Source organism: Hyperolius riggenbachi, chromosome 2 (genome assembly GCF_040937935.1).
Source record: "Hyperolius riggenbachi isolate aHypRig1 chromosome 2, aHypRig1.pri, whole genome shotgun sequence".
In the NCBI taxonomy this organism is placed as follows: domain Eukaryota; kingdom Metazoa; phylum Chordata; class Amphibia; order Anura; family Hyperoliidae; genus Hyperolius; species Hyperolius riggenbachi.
In genome coordinates, this window is record NC_090647.1 from 134,065,071 (window position 1) to 134,080,957 (window position 15,887).

Consider the following 15,887-nt stretch of genomic DNA (forward strand, 5'->3'; position numbering starts at 1 on the left):
GTTTTACAGCTCCCACACAGTAAAAACTCGAATTGATAAACTTTTTATCTGTTCTCTGTTTTAAGAAGTGTTTCTCAGCCACACATGAGTCTTAGCACCTTAAATTAGTTTATCATTAGGTATTATGTTCCAGTCTGACTGCAATCAAACTGCAGAGAAACCTTTATTTAGAGCCCTGGGGCCTGATGCACTAACTAGCGGTGAAATTGCCTTTACTACCGCCGGGAGGAGAACTGCCCCCAATAGCGCCACGCATGCTACTGGGTTGTAATTATTGTACTGAATAGAAAAGTACTGAATAATAAAAGTCAAAATAACCATACACACGTCATACTTACCTCTTGTGTAGTCTATTCCTCAATCTCTTTCTCCTCTCCTGCGTCCCATTTGTCCACTGTGATCAATGGAATTCTCCATCCTCCATTTTAAAAATAGTGATGACCTGTAACAGCTTCTGAGTCAGCACACTGTTAAGGCTTGTTCACACTAAGAGCGATTTCTCTCTTCTTTAAGTGATGGCGATTACACTCCATTCACTCCTCCCATATACTCCAAGCTTGTGCTAATGCTCAATGTGAGTGTTCTCACATGAGCGATGCGCTTTGTATTGAATCGCAAATGCGTCTCCTGCACCATTTTCTGTGCATTTGTGATTCAATAGAAAGTATAGGGAAATCGCAAAGTGCTTGAAAAAGCACTTTAAGAAGCGATTTCCCGAGCACTTTTATGAATAAATACATTGTATTTATTCAATTCCAGGTCAAAGAGTTCACTTCCTGACTGACGTCAGGTAGTGTAAAAAATCATCGCTCCACAAAAGCGCTGAGAAAATCGCTTTTCTAAGCGCAAAGAGCAGGGAAAAGCGCTTTTAAAAACACTAACTAAATCGCTCAGTGCTTGTGATTGCTCTAGCGATTTTAAATGTGAACAAGACCTTAATCTGTAATATTACCCGCCTGAGCCATAGTGAAACATTACCTTGCATATCATTCAAAAGCCCTACTCCATAGAGCCAAATTAATCTATGCCATGCACTGATGAGGATCAAACAATCCGAAACAGTCCGTATGCATGTTGGACTATTATGGCTCTGTACAAATTAACAAGCTGACACATCATTGCATTCCAGCGGTTCTGGAGGTGTGTTTAGCTTATAAGGGGAACAATAGTTAATTTGCATATATTCAGCAATGATGCACTGGGAGACATCTCAAGCTCACTCCAACCTGAATTATCACAAATTCTTTCTGTTTTAAGAAAACAAACTCTTGTTTTCCTTAGTATTTTAGTAAGGGGGCTTTTAGGACCATTGTAGCCCCTCACACACTCCAATGAGTTCTGGTTCACCATGAGCTTGCTGGTTAGTCTGTATCATTCAAAATGTTGACAAAATGTAGTCAGAACTGGAAGGCTAACTCATTGTTAGAATATAATAGGGAGCTTCTGAGAGGAACTGATGGCGACGTAAGTAATATTCATTTGCAGGTACATCAGTAGCAGTAGGGTATTGTACCGTGTTAGCCATCAGTAAAATCAAGCATTTTAAATCAGGATGATACCATTTATTGGCTAGCTTAAAAGAATAAACTTAAGCAAGCTTTTGGCTTTGCAGCCTTCGTCGGGCTTACAATCCTGTATGAGCATACAAGATTGTAAGCCCAACAAAGGCTGCAAAGCCGAAAGCTTGCTTAGGTTTATTCTTTTAAGTTAGCCAATAAATGGTATCATCCTGATTTAAAATTCTTGCAGGTACATCAAGAGTTCATTTTAAATAATTTAACTTGGCTCAGGTTCACTTTAATGTAAGTAAAATGTGTTGAGGCCTAAGGCCCCAAACAAATAATCCAAGATTCTAACAGGACCTACACGTTGGTTCGTATCTTATTATTGTTTTACAGTTATTAATTTAGTACAGGGGATGGAGCTGCTGCTGCTCACGTCTGGATTCACCCAAGTTTTTACGCAGGTTTTGCCCTATAATTCCCAGCATGGCCTTTATTCTGGCCAATAGGGATGGAGTTTGCTGCTGTAAACTCTCATTCACGTCAGGAATTGTGCATTAACCGCTTGTTCGCCCGTGCACGCTAATGCCACTCATCCGGTTCACCTATCGATAATTAGCACCATAAAACTACAGGGAAAAAGACTTTCAGTTACCATATACCTGTACGTCATATAAATGTATGTATTCATGCAGTGTTTGGAGATATGTACATACGGAAGCACAATGTTTTCTCTCAAAAGGCTCAGTAAAAGTACTTTGGGAATGAATAAACAATTGCCTTTAGAATCATTGGACTAAATAGCTTCCATATTATATTATAGTATATTATATTATAGTAATCATATTAATGAATTAAAATAAATGTAGAATGCACACTTGGCATTCTCAACGTCTGACCTTAAACAGCGACTTACATGTTTGGCTAATGCAACGCCGAGAGAGAGATGTTCTCCAACAAATGTTAAGAGTATATTTTGAAATCCAGACGGGGTTTAAAAATATGAAACGACATTGGTTGTGGTGTAACAGAGCTCTGCCTCTACCACTTCACAAGCTAATGGTCTAACCACAAGGCCACCAAGCCTTATTCCTTTAAAACTGCAGCCATTTTCCTTGTAGAAGTGATTCCCAGCCAGCAGCCTGCATTCGGCAAGACAGCTTCGTGTTTGTTTATGTTTGGAATTTCAGCATATTTCCTACATTGGTGGAAAAAAAGGGCCAGATTTAACCCTGTGCTGGTTTGTAGATAAGAAATACTTAGAAGGGAGTAATTTATAGTGAATCAGAAGGGAAAAACATTCCAATAAAAAATAAAGAGAAGCACGTACACAACCTGGATGCAATTGACAAGCACCTTGTATTTTACACTGAAACTGAAAGCTGGTCTCTCCTTGGCTGCTATACCTGAGTGAAAACTGAATAGTCTGCCTATCTATTGGCTTGTCTGGAGATAAGTCCAGTTAATTCATATTTTAAATAGGGATGCTCATTCAAATTGCATGGAAAAATAAATTTCCACATTTCTGATTTCTGTGGAAATACCGCATTACTGCAATCACAGAACTCAGAAGCATTGGACCAATCAGAGAATGCAAAAAATGACCAAAAAAGACTCCTTAAAAATTGAAAAACAGAAATAGTACATCAGATTTTTGCAGAAATACCGCATTACTGCAACTCGGACATTTTAGCCCAATCACAGAACTCTGAAACATTGGACCAATCAAAAAATACAGAGTCAAATCGGAAGTATTTGGCCCATCAGAAAATGCAAAACATGGCAAAAAACACCTACTGGGAAATCAGAATAGGAAAACAGAAATCGGAATTTCCGCTGAATCGGAAATCAGCATTTCTGACCATCCCTATTATTAAAATTAAACTGCACCTGTAGTTATGATGACAACCAGCTTTTAACAGAATCAGGCTATGTAGTGAAAATACTTTATTTCTCATTTGCTTCAATTTTTTAAATTCTCCTATAAGTTTGCAATTCAGTTTTCTCATTATCAATAAACAGAAGCAGAATGATTGGCGATCAATATTTGCTGAAGTGCCAGCTGTCTGGTGTAAATCAATGCTTTTGTCTGCCGTTTCCTGTTCCACTATTTGCAAATACACAGTGTAGCCTAGTATAAGTACCTTACAAACACTCTACATAAATGTTGACCGAACAAACACTGCTATCTAAGAATGAGTTAATATTTGCTTTATTAACAACTTAGATAAAAATAGATACATAACTCTTTCTGTGTATGTACAATTGTACGTGGCTTTTAAGTTATTTATGTATGGCCAACATTTGACAGTTTCCTCAAGTCATAAAGTATGATGAGCAAACTTAAGTGACACACAAATAGTCAGGTGACATATACGGATGATAAGGAACAACATACCTCCTGTGCGCTGCTTATGTACACACATGCATACACACACTTCAGGCAGACACACAACTCAGGGAGACACATTTATTGTGGGATATTTACAGAACCAAAGGATGGCAAATCGGGATTAGTCTGCCTGTCTTGCCATGGTTTACTTGATGATATGCCATCGTATTCTGCTGAGGCAAAGATACAGCTATGATTTTCTACACATCAGAAGCCATGGCAGGCTTCACTGAAATGAATACAGAAGAGAGCTTGCATGTTCACTACACTCTATTTATCATACTGGCTGGCCGGCTGCACATAGTATTTATTAAATAAACGTGCTGGTGCCCTGCAGTGTGATGACCTACAAAGAGGTTCTTCAAAGCACTGTGAGGCTCTGTCCTCTGGCCAATACCAACCCAAACGGCTGTGACCATTGGTGGGGGGTCAGCTTACATAACCCAGTTGCATCAGCCTGTTGCACCAGCCCTTCTATAAGTATAGGTGGGGCCAACTGAATTACATGAGCAGAGTGCTCAATTATGATGAAGATGGGCAAGATGGAAGTGTCCCTTCAATTGATTCAGAGGAAGCAAAGAGGTAAAATACGGCAGGGCATACTCTACAAGCAAGATAAGATTTTTTTTAAGCATCATAGAAGAAAACTTCTACCAAATGTGGGTTGTGGTTCAAGACAGCAGTCTAGGAGGACCAGGACAACCCTGAAGACTTCAAGAAGAAAATACAATAATACATTATTAAAGCCTTATGTGGTTTACTGACTACCGTTTTACAGATTAGGAAAATGAATAAGTGGTCTGCTGACCTGATTTAAATCTACAGTTCTTGGGACACAACTGAATTCAAAATTAGATTTTACCCATGAGGTAAATTATCAAACGTTTGATAAAGTGTTTGATAAAGCTTAGTGAATTGAGGCCATTGTAGTGGAGCAGATTGATTTCAGGCAGGTTTAAGCATTTTGACTCAAGGTGGCCATACACTACAGATTTGCAGCAGATTTGACCATCAGATTTCTGTCAGATGCTTGTCAAGTCAAATCTGACAGGAATCGATCTGATGTGTGCCACACACTAGGAACAGCTTTCCAATATATTTCAGAATGAAATCTATTGGAAATCTATCTAAATGCATTTTTGGACCATTAGATCCAATGCAACTCTATGGGCCATGGATCTGCTACCAGCAGCAGATCGACCTAGATCTTCCATCCAATCCATTCTATATAATCGATCGATCGATGGCTGAAATCGACCAATGTATGGGCCCCTTTAGTTTGCTTGAAATCTGTTGAACATCCTGCAATTCTAGCCATTCTTGAGGTCCTTTGCTATGCGCATAAGGAGCTTTTCAAATCTCAGGCTTACGTTTAACAAACATTTTGACTTCTGACTTGGACCTCTGCCCCACCCCCTACTGTCTACTAACTAATAAGATTGTTGTTATCGGCAGTGGTGGCGCTGTTGGTAATTTATGTATGGCAGGTTGGGGTGTGATAAAGCTCTAAGTTAGAAGACCCTATGCAGTGTGGGCCTGTGATCTGTAAAAGCTCACTCAGTGCGCAGTAATGGTTCAGCGTTAGGCACTGTTGCCTAGTACAGATCATAGATGCAGTCTTTTTCTTCTAGCCGGATCTCAACTCACTCTAATGCACAGTAACTGTTGACCAGAATTACAGATCCCTGATGTGCCAGTTAGACCTGAAGGGTGGCAGACAATCCTTGTATCAGGGACCTGTCAGCTCTGCCAGTGCCAGACAGGAGGTGGTTATTAGGGATGGTCAGAATGCCAAATTCTGCTTCCACGGAAAATCCACTTTCCGTCATTGCCGAGTACCGCTACCACTACCAATTCCGCTTTCCGATGCAGATTTTTGCAGAAATTTCTGCTGATTTTAACATCGATTTTCTCAAAAACTACAAGATCTTTTTGTTCCCACTCTTCTGCTTAACATACCCTGTATTTTTGGTGTTTCTAGCACCTATGGGGGCTTTGCTATTAACCTCTAAAGTCGGTGGCATACCGTATATCGGTAATGCGGAATTTCCGCATTTTACATTACAGTCAATGGCTTAAGCGGTTAATAGCAAAGCCCCAGTAGGTGCTCCAAATTTTCAGGGTATGCTAAGCAGAAGAGAGGGAACAAGAGGAAAAAAAAATCTTACAAAAAGAGCTTGTAGTATTTAAGAAAATCAATATTAAAGTCAGCTGAAATTTCCACTGAATATCCGCCTACCGCACTTGCATTACCGATTTCCGAATTTCAATGCGGAAATGCATTTCCGCGGAATCCAACCGAGCATCCCTAATGGTTATACAATATTTATTCCTCCAGCAGGTTCCTTTTTAAAATTTGTTAATCCGCACTAGTTTGCAAACCCCGAGAACCCCACTGATTCAGTTGAATAAGATTACTTTTTAAAGCCAAAGGATCAGTGAGCAGCAGAACAAGCTGTAATACCAATGCATTAAATTATCTGTTTGCATCTAACAGCTCCTTGAACTCTATAAAAAATATGTTTCTTAATTGCTAATTTCTCTGTTTCTTAATTAGTAATAAATTATGGAAAATGTTTATAATGTTAAAGCACAGCATGTAATATTTGTGTATTGTCTTCATCATTGTAGAGTTTCATTGGATAACTGCTGTTACAGCACATACAAATGTCAGCCTGTTCACACTTGCCAGTGACATCTTCTGCACTTCGCTGCATCTAAAGGCATTTCAAGCAATCTCATTCATTTTTAAGTGACTTGTTCACATCAGCTAAAGAGTGCAGCTTCTTACATTTAAAGTGGACCTGTGTCCAAATCCTGCGAGGCAAAGCAAAACTGTAAGAAATATTATACAAGTCAGTATCACATAATGGTTCCATGTCTACTCTGGAAATACATGTTTTATTTGTCTAAATCAGGGCCAGATTATCCAGAGCTGGCCTTTGGGGTTGGCAAGTGGGGCAATCGCCCCAGGCCCCATGTCTGAAGAGGCCCCGCACCCTCTGCGGCAGTGGGGAGAGCGGGCATAGTAGTTAAAACTCACCTGTCTTCGCCGATGCTCACAGCTTCCATCTATTTCCTCTCCCAGCATCTGACATAATGGTAACAGCGCCCTCTGTGATGACGTGACCGCATGTCACCACAGGGGGCGCTGTTACCAATACACAGATGCCGGGACAGGAAGGAGATGAAAGCTGTGAGCATCGGCGGAAGACAGGTGAGTTTTAACTACTATGCCCAATCTCCCCACCACTGTAGCCACCTTCCTATCTAACCTGTACTGCAGGGCACCTACCTATCGAATCTATACTGCAGGCACCTACCTATCTAATCTAGACTGCAGGCACCTATCTAATCTGTACTGCGGGGTATCTACCTAACTAATCTATACTGCAGGCACCTATAATCTATACTGTTGGGTACCCAACTATCTAAACTGTACTGCAGGGCACCTACCGATCTAATCTATACTGCAGGGCACTTACCTATCTAATCTATACTGCAGGGCACTTACCTATCTAATCTATACTGCAGGCACCTATTTAATCTATACTGCGGGGCACCTACCTATCTAACCTATACTGGAGGCACCTACCTATCTAACCTGTACTGCAAGCACCTACCTATCTAACCTATACTGGGGGCACCTACTTATCTAAACTATACTGCAGGCACCTACCAATCTAACCTATACAGAGTGTGTGTTTCCACAGTGTGTGCATGTGTTTTCACAGCATATCTGTGTGCGTGTGTGTTGTGTGTGTGTGTGTGTGTGTGTGTATCCACAGCATATGTCTCTAGGCCCCGCATATGACACTCGCCCCAGGCCCCGCGTACTCTAAGGCCACCTCTGGATTATCCACAGGGCAAGCTAGGCAGGTGCCTGGGGCCTGGAGAGAGCAGGGGTCTGGTTGACAATGCCCCCTACCAAATATATAAAGCAAGGTGGACATCAGGGTTGGACAAAATTGCTATCATGCCTAGGGCCCTATTTCACCTTCATCCATCTCTGGTCTAAATTGCCTATTATGTGCCTATTATGTGTATGGAGTAACACCTCTAAGAACTCAGCCAGTGTTCTAAATTGTGTTTACTCCTTACTGTGTCACAAAGCTGTTCCCATTGGCCAGCTGTCATCATCTCTAGTCATATATGAGGGCACCAGTCTTCAATTAACTTAGACCAGTAGGGCAAACATTTTATGGGAACCAACAGTCATTCTCATGTAAACTAAGGAAGCCAAATGCAGGGCACAGACTTCCTGTGCTCATGTTCCACTATCAGAGATAGAAAGCATGAGTTAGAAAACCTACAGACCACAAATAAGAAATCAGATAGCTGGCAAGTCCTTATTTAAACCGATTATCTGTACATAAATTCAACTTCTTAAGCATAGCTTTTTTTGACACAGGGATGAGTGAAAATCAATAGAAATCCACTGCACGTATGAATGATAAGAAACCACAAAAATAATTATCAAGCATTATTTAATCCTACAGTACTAGGAAGAGTACTATAACATGCTATCTGAAACTCACATGAGCTGATTTTCCTAAACAAACTAATATGATAGCAAAGCTTGATCCAATAAGTTGTTAGAATCAACACCTAACTTTTAAATTGTTGGATCGGCCCACATAACTCAACCAAAATCAGAAGACATCACTGTACTTGTCCCTCATTAATAAGGTGGATTAAAGCCATTTCAATTAATAAATCATTGCATGGTTCTATAGATGAGTTGAACTTGAGGGGAATCACATATTAGTATGAAAAAAGCCCAGCGTCATCCAAAGAAATATCTATGTACCATGGTTATAATTTATATACTGTAGCAATTTTAATTTAGCCTAGCGTATCAGTAATGTCGGCGGAGCGTGGAACTATTAGAGTCTGACACATAATAACCATCAGCTAATTCATACTTTATTTTCTTGATGCAGTTAGTCTATTTATCCAGCCTCTGCTTTGTTTATTCCAACTTTTTTTCAGTATAAACACAAGGAAACGGCAACAGAGCAGTAGTTGCGTGTTAGTCAAAGCAGATAATACTATAAAAGGCGAATATAAGCTAGAGGAGGCACAAAAATGAAGGCAAGATTAAGACTGGGTTATTTTGTAACAAGCAAAAAGCAAGTGTGTCATGTTAGCAGAGGGGTAAACACTGACTTTGCAGCACTGATGACCTGGGCCCAACTCCCACTAAACATTTGCATGGAGTCTGCCTGTTTTCCCCCATGGTTGTATGTGTTTCCTGTGGGACACCTCAGAGCTCACTCCAACCTGAATCATCACAAATACATTGTGCTATAGCAAGACAAACTTCTGTTTTACCATCAGATTCCTGGCAGATGCCTGTCAGGTCTAACCTGACAGGAATGTGTCAGATGTATGCCACACACGAGGAACAAATTTCAAATAGATTTCAGAATTAAATCCATTGAAAATCGATCAAAATGCATTATTGCACCATTTGATCTAATGCAACCCTATGGACCATTAATCTGCTGACTTAGATTTTCCATTTGGACCGATCAAGCAAATCGATCAACACTGGTCGGAAATCGATTATTGACCGAGTCAGATCGGCCGTAGATTGATGGCAGAAATTGACCAGTGTCTGGGCCTTTTAACTCTATGTGTGCTTTGACTTCATACAACAATCCAGAACCAAACGGGCAGATAAGTTGTCTCTACCATGAGCACCTGTATATCTGTGATAAGAAGATAGTAATAATAGATAAGAGTAATAATAATACTGTAGGTTTCTCTGTGGGTAAAAAACTGGTAATGGATTTTCATTGTCTATAAAACGATGAGAACAAAGTTATACAAATAAATAAAAAGAGTAACCTTAAATATGTTGCCATTTTCTTTATGTTAGGATAGAGGTTTAATAATGACTATGGCGTATGATGAGCAATATGATTGAAACACCATAACATCAGCAAAAGCATTTGAGATGTGTAGCCAATACTGTTACTGTCAACTCCAGCCTCCTGAAACTAGCAGCCATTTATTACTGAATTAATTTTAAGCTAGCTTTTTTACTGAACGTATAAACCTATGATGGCTTTAATAATGTTCACTCTTGCTTCTGTTCTGCGTCAGATCTTTTTTTTTCTTTTTATACATGGTCAACATCTTGTTGCCAGGTGGTTCCTAAGGCATAAACTAGAGTTTGATGCGTGGGTACAGTCTGCGGAAACTATAGAAAAGATTCATTATATAACCTTTAAAGTCCTCTAGAACAGTCAAAAGAAACCGCTCATGATCATAGAGCTGTAGAATAAATTAAAATAAGATGGAATTCACTTTTTTAAAATTCATGCTTTCAGCGATGATGGAGCAACATTTTCAAGCTTGGTGTCACAGCAAATCAGCCCAAATCTCGCCTAGCTTAGCGAAATCCTCACAAGATTGGCAGCCAGCTTTGACATAAAGCCACATTATGGGGAGAAGAAGGATTTTTCAAAAAAACAATAGTAAATACAAGTAAAATATGTTAGTACAATCAATTTTAGCCCTTGATTGCAATCAAAACACAAATTATTGATTGTTTCACTTTTGGTCATTTTATTTCAATTCATGATTATTTTGCCTAATCAAATACACCAGTTTTGCCAAACTGATTCATGAGATTCTCGCAGACCAATCGGAAATTTGAGGAAAATCTTGTCAAACTACCAGCAACAATTTCACTCATCTCCATTGATCATTAGTGTGAGATCAGTGCAGTAAAGTGTGCTTTTGGGGCCTAATACTCGAATGACCAACTCTACAGCAGAAGGCTGCATGGCATTCAGGGCCCTCAAAATTTCTCTGAACCTCCACACTGGAAATAATTATTCAACATGGCTGAGGCTTCAGCGACTTGTAGTATCTCACTATAATATGGAGAACAGTATAGACACATGGAGCGGAAACATTACATTATTCTTATTGGTGAACTGCTGCATCCCGACGATGTTTTCTTGGAGACAGATTCCCTTTAAGGAATAGGTACTGCCCAAAAAGACTTAACAGAGATTTACTAAACAGTCTGCCAGAACAATAACACTGTGCTTACTTCACACAGCCAGTCATCAAGAGCAATGATGAAAAATGAGATTTCACAGTAACTGTAAGGCAATTAGAAACAAATGTTTGACTGACCACCAGGATAGTACTGTTTTCATGAACGACTCTTAAATGTGTCTGAATTCATTATATTGCCTATCTAGTAATATACTAGAGCTTACTACAAATATAAGCATATGTCCAGCTTATTGTAGAGGTTATGACACAGAGCCTACTAAGCAGTATTTTGATTTTAGTCATTAGTTCAGCACCACATGCTTATTTCATGAGACTATCATAGGTCAGGTCTTAAGAGCTCTTGATCAACTTCAGTTTTTAGGAGAAATTGAGCTGTTACAAGTACCACCAAAAGGACAATTGTTCAATGCAAATCAACTCCCATTTTCTGTGTTTTTTATAAAAAAAATACATCCTTACCCCTCTTTTGTTTCCTTTTCTGTTTAACGTACCACCATGGGCCTATTATTAAGAGAGATTTGCATGTGAGCAAAAACAACACAAAACTGTCAAACTGGGCAGGCCTAGAGCATAGTATTGGGATATAACATGAATGCTATGCTGATAAAACACGTCGGGCAAGTGGTCCTTATTTGCTTCCAACATCTTACATAATGGTGACGCACTTAAGAGGGAAAGGATATCAAACATCTCTTGTTTATCAGTCATTGAACCCTGTCACTGCTGGATCCTTAAACTTCACATATGAAACACACTGTACAACGTCTGCTAAGAATCTCCAAACAATAAATACCAGAGAAAAATAGAGTAACACCTTTAAATAAAAACAATAGTCAAGTCAATTCATAATTCTCAAGTTTCATTACACATAACAAATCGCAACACACTAAATTCACTAAATTTACAGCTAGATCTGCTTTATGGATTTTTTTTTTTAAGTGACGTCATTTATGTGAATGCCTTTCACCGGGTGCGATGTAAATTTTACACCATAAAACTTAAATGATCTTCGGTGGGTTTCAAGTGCTACCAGAGAATGTCTATTATAGACCATACATGCTATTCATTCTGACAGCTCTGCTTAGCAAGCTGGAGGATTATATCATTAGGCCTGTAATTGTACATAGCAGACCCCCCTGCAAGACAACAGGTGAAGTTTTACTATCACCAAGATGAGCTACCCAAACTCACTTTGTGTTTGCCAAAACCTAGAAGACGTTCTGTTGCTGTGGTATCGTTATAGCTGTTTGCGCAAGAAGCAAATTAGGCCACTGATGTGTTTAATGAACTTTGGAAGTTTAGGAGGTCAGTTGCCGTGGGAGGAAGTTTTATTCACAGATGAAATATTCCTTGCTATTATCTATCTATCTATATGCTGTGTTAAGTTATTGTGGTGTAGCAGTTATCTAAAAAAAACAAGTTTGTCACACTGCCAAAAACATCACCCCATTGAAACATCTCACGGGTTATAAAATGCGTTATTAGTTAATGCAAGTCACATATGTTAAGCCTAATGTTTTAATACATACATTCACATTCAGTGATGTCAGCCAATTAATATACATAATAATGACACAAAGTTTTTATTAATTAATTTTTGCACAGAACGTGACATGATCACTATTGATAAGGAAGTACCAAACCGACAGATAATAAAGAGAAACAACTGAAACATCTGCTAAAAGGTAGCCAGTCCACCATGCTGAAAATAGTTTGCCTTTCTTTTAGTCAGTTAAAAAAATAGGGGAAAACTTTTAAAACTACCCGAGAAGTAAGGCGAAAGTTCTATACTTGATTTATGAGAAAAGAACCCTGCTACTTTCATATCATTTTCTCACGTTTTTTTCAGAGCATTTCAAGGAAAAAAAGTGCTCAGAATAAGTCAGCCTGATCAGGTCATTATCATTTTCTTGAGTTATAAACTCATGAGAAAGCAATAGCTCACTGGGCCTCTTTACTAGAGACAAATGGGGAAAATGTGTCCCGTTACCAAACCAAGGGCCCAATCCAATTCACTTTTTCTCTAAAATTGTTCTCCTACGTGATATTTTCAGATTATAAATAAAATGCCATCTGATGCTGATGGCCTTTCAAGCCATCAGCAAGCAAGGAAATATATTGACAATACTTTTTCATCCAGTTTTGGTACTTTTTCAATTGCAGAGTGCTGAAAAATTATTTTAAATAGAAGATGAAAAATTATCTCCTAGGAGAAAACTTAGGAGAAAATGAATCACAAAGCTTTTTTACCTGTTTCCACCTTATCTATGTTTTTGAGCTCCCAAAGAGCAAACATATAATATAATTAAGGTAAGAAAAGTAATATTGAAATGAAGTTAATCAGGAACAACTTACCTTGAGTTGTTGTTTTTTTTTGCTTGTAAATGTGCTGAAAGGTTATTTTTATTAATTAGGTGATAAATAAGTCATGTATGAGAAGTTATGTGAATAGAGCGCATAGTGAATTGAATCGGGCCACAAATTTCTTATTTCATTTTTCTTTCTTTCTTATCATCATCAACACAAGTTTAATTTTATATCTCTTGATTTTTTTTTACAAATAGGCTCCATTGTCATGATAATCCTCAACGGTCATTATAATACGAGAGATTTCCTGATGACCAGCTAAGGATGTGCTAATGTGTATCCAGCTCAACACCTTCAGCACAATGAATATTGACATGTAGATCATACAGCCAGTAGCTTTATCTATAGACTCTGATAGTGACTGCCCTGGTGGTACACAAGCAGGCTGTATGAACGCTAAGAACATTTAACACTGTGCAAACAGTTTCACTTCACCAAGATAAAGTTCACACCCACGTGCGAATGTGCGTGCACTCGTCTCCCTGACAGCTGTATGACTTCATAATCAAACACACACAACTTCACTTTTCACAATAATCAAAGTTTACACATCACAACAAAAAGTCACTCTACTGATTTCCAGCCTCATGCAAAAATAACAGCAGTCATCTGATAGCGTAGCTCGCCTGCCCACCACTTTGCCATCATTGCCCATTGATCTTACCTTTGCCAAGTACCCTCCAAATGATCTCTCTAGTGTCCTGTGTCTTCCAATTCACATGAGGACATGAGATCCTGTAAAATCCACTTTTGTTGTTGTTGTTTGCAGAAGTTTAAAATAATGGCACATCCAGCATGAAGGTGAAGAAGAAAATCTGAAAAGGGTATAAAAATAATCACATACTTCTGTTTTTGTTCTTTAGTATCCTTCTTGGATGCTAATCCTTTTAACCCTTTAAGGCGCAGAGAGTTTTCAGCAAAGTTTGTGCTTGTTTTGTCCTCTGGCTGCAGTTATAAATATTTCATTCTCACAGGAGGACCACCCTGAAGCAGAGAGGAGTGAGCTGATTTCTCTGAATTCTGCCTCTTCTATGGGCTCTGGAAGTACAGCAATAACTTTTCCTGCAGTTTCAGCCTACACATGTCCCTTAGCAGTAGAAAGTGTTTGCAGTTGTCCTGGTTTTGGTGTCTTTTGCTCAGTTTTTAGGGAACACTTTAAAGGCTGAGCAGTCAGACTAGGCACTGTGTGTGGTTGGGATGGGGAGACCCAGAGGATTCTCAGTTCTCAGCATGCTGTCTGTGGTTACTTGGGCTGGAAGGAAAATGTGGAGTGGATAATATGTGGGATGCGGATTGGAATGCATCAAAGTGAGGGGGAGGAGGAAGGCACATTCATTGAGCCACATTCCAATGGGAGAAGAACAGAGAAAAGGCAAAAGACACAGGGGCATGAAGACTGCATGCATGATAACATTCACATTCATCTTTCTTGACAAATCATTTCTCTCTGGCCAGGGAAGAATTCTCCTTCTCTGTGGTTAAAGTTAGGAGTAATACAATAGCTATCAGTCTGCTATTCACTGCAATGCAAACTTATTCTACTACTAATAGCTACTCCATTCTATTACTCTATTACTGCTATTGAGTGACAGCAACAATGACAATGGTAATGATGATTATAGCGACAATAATAATAATAATAATAATAATAATAATAATAATAATAATAATTATTATTCTTATTATTATTCTTATTATTATTATTATTATTATTATTATTATTATTATTATTATTATTATTATTATTATCGTATAATTTTATTGTTTTATGATTTCTTGTCATTCTATATCAGTGATACCATAGCTGTTGCAATGCAGAGTTTAAATGGGAATTATTATTATAGATTTATAAAGCGCCAACATATTCTGTGGCGCTGTACAAAGTAGGAAATTAACATGGGGCACATAATAATGCAGACAATAGTGTACACCAATATACAAGATACATAACTAGTGACAAAATACAAAAATGATACCAAATACAGAACACAAATACAGAATTGGTAATGATGACAGTGATAAAAGTAACATGATAAATAAAATGTATAATAATTTTCAAGACACAAAAGGGGGAGAGAGCCCTGCCCTTGCGAGCTTACAATGTAAGTAATAAGAATTATTTTTATTAACAACAATAAAAATAATATAGTGCTGGCATATTATGAAACACTTTGCAGGGTTCACTGAAGAAAAAAATGACTTGGTAATAACTGTATCAAGCTGAGAATGCATTGTTTTTGTTTTTTGGTGAATTAGCCTGGACCAGTGACTAGAGAGCTGAAGAAATCTCAGCAAATCACTGGATGCTGTGTTCTGCTTATCATACACTGAATCAGAAAAATAGTCTTTTGGACCATTTGCTTGTTTGAAGGGATCCGACACAAATGTCATTCATCCACAACCTAAGCCTGACCCAACTGGGTGCATTTAGTGAGTTTCCTGTCACCTAGAATTTGAAGTTTTGTGAAATAATACAATTCTCTCAAAATGTTTATATTTATTTATTGGCTTGACGGTATATAGCACCAACATATTACGCAGTGCTGGACAATAAATAAGGTTACAGAAAAGTATAATAGGGGTGACAG

General features: G+C 38.5%; 1 protein-coding gene across 2 annotated transcripts in view; it reads right to left on the reverse strand.

Annotated features, from left to right (window-relative positions):
• Window positions 1-14,071, reverse strand: part of GLI1 (GLI family zinc finger 1) — a 183,845-nt gene extending 169,774 nt beyond the window's left edge. For both annotated transcript variants that reach the window (XM_068265153.1, XM_068265152.1), the window contains exon 1: window positions 13,964-14,071. The gene's annotated coding sequence lies outside the window, so the exon portion shown is untranslated. The remainder of the gene's footprint in view (window positions 1-13,963) is intronic.
• Between the last annotated feature and the right edge of the window lie 1,816 nt (window positions 14,072-15,887).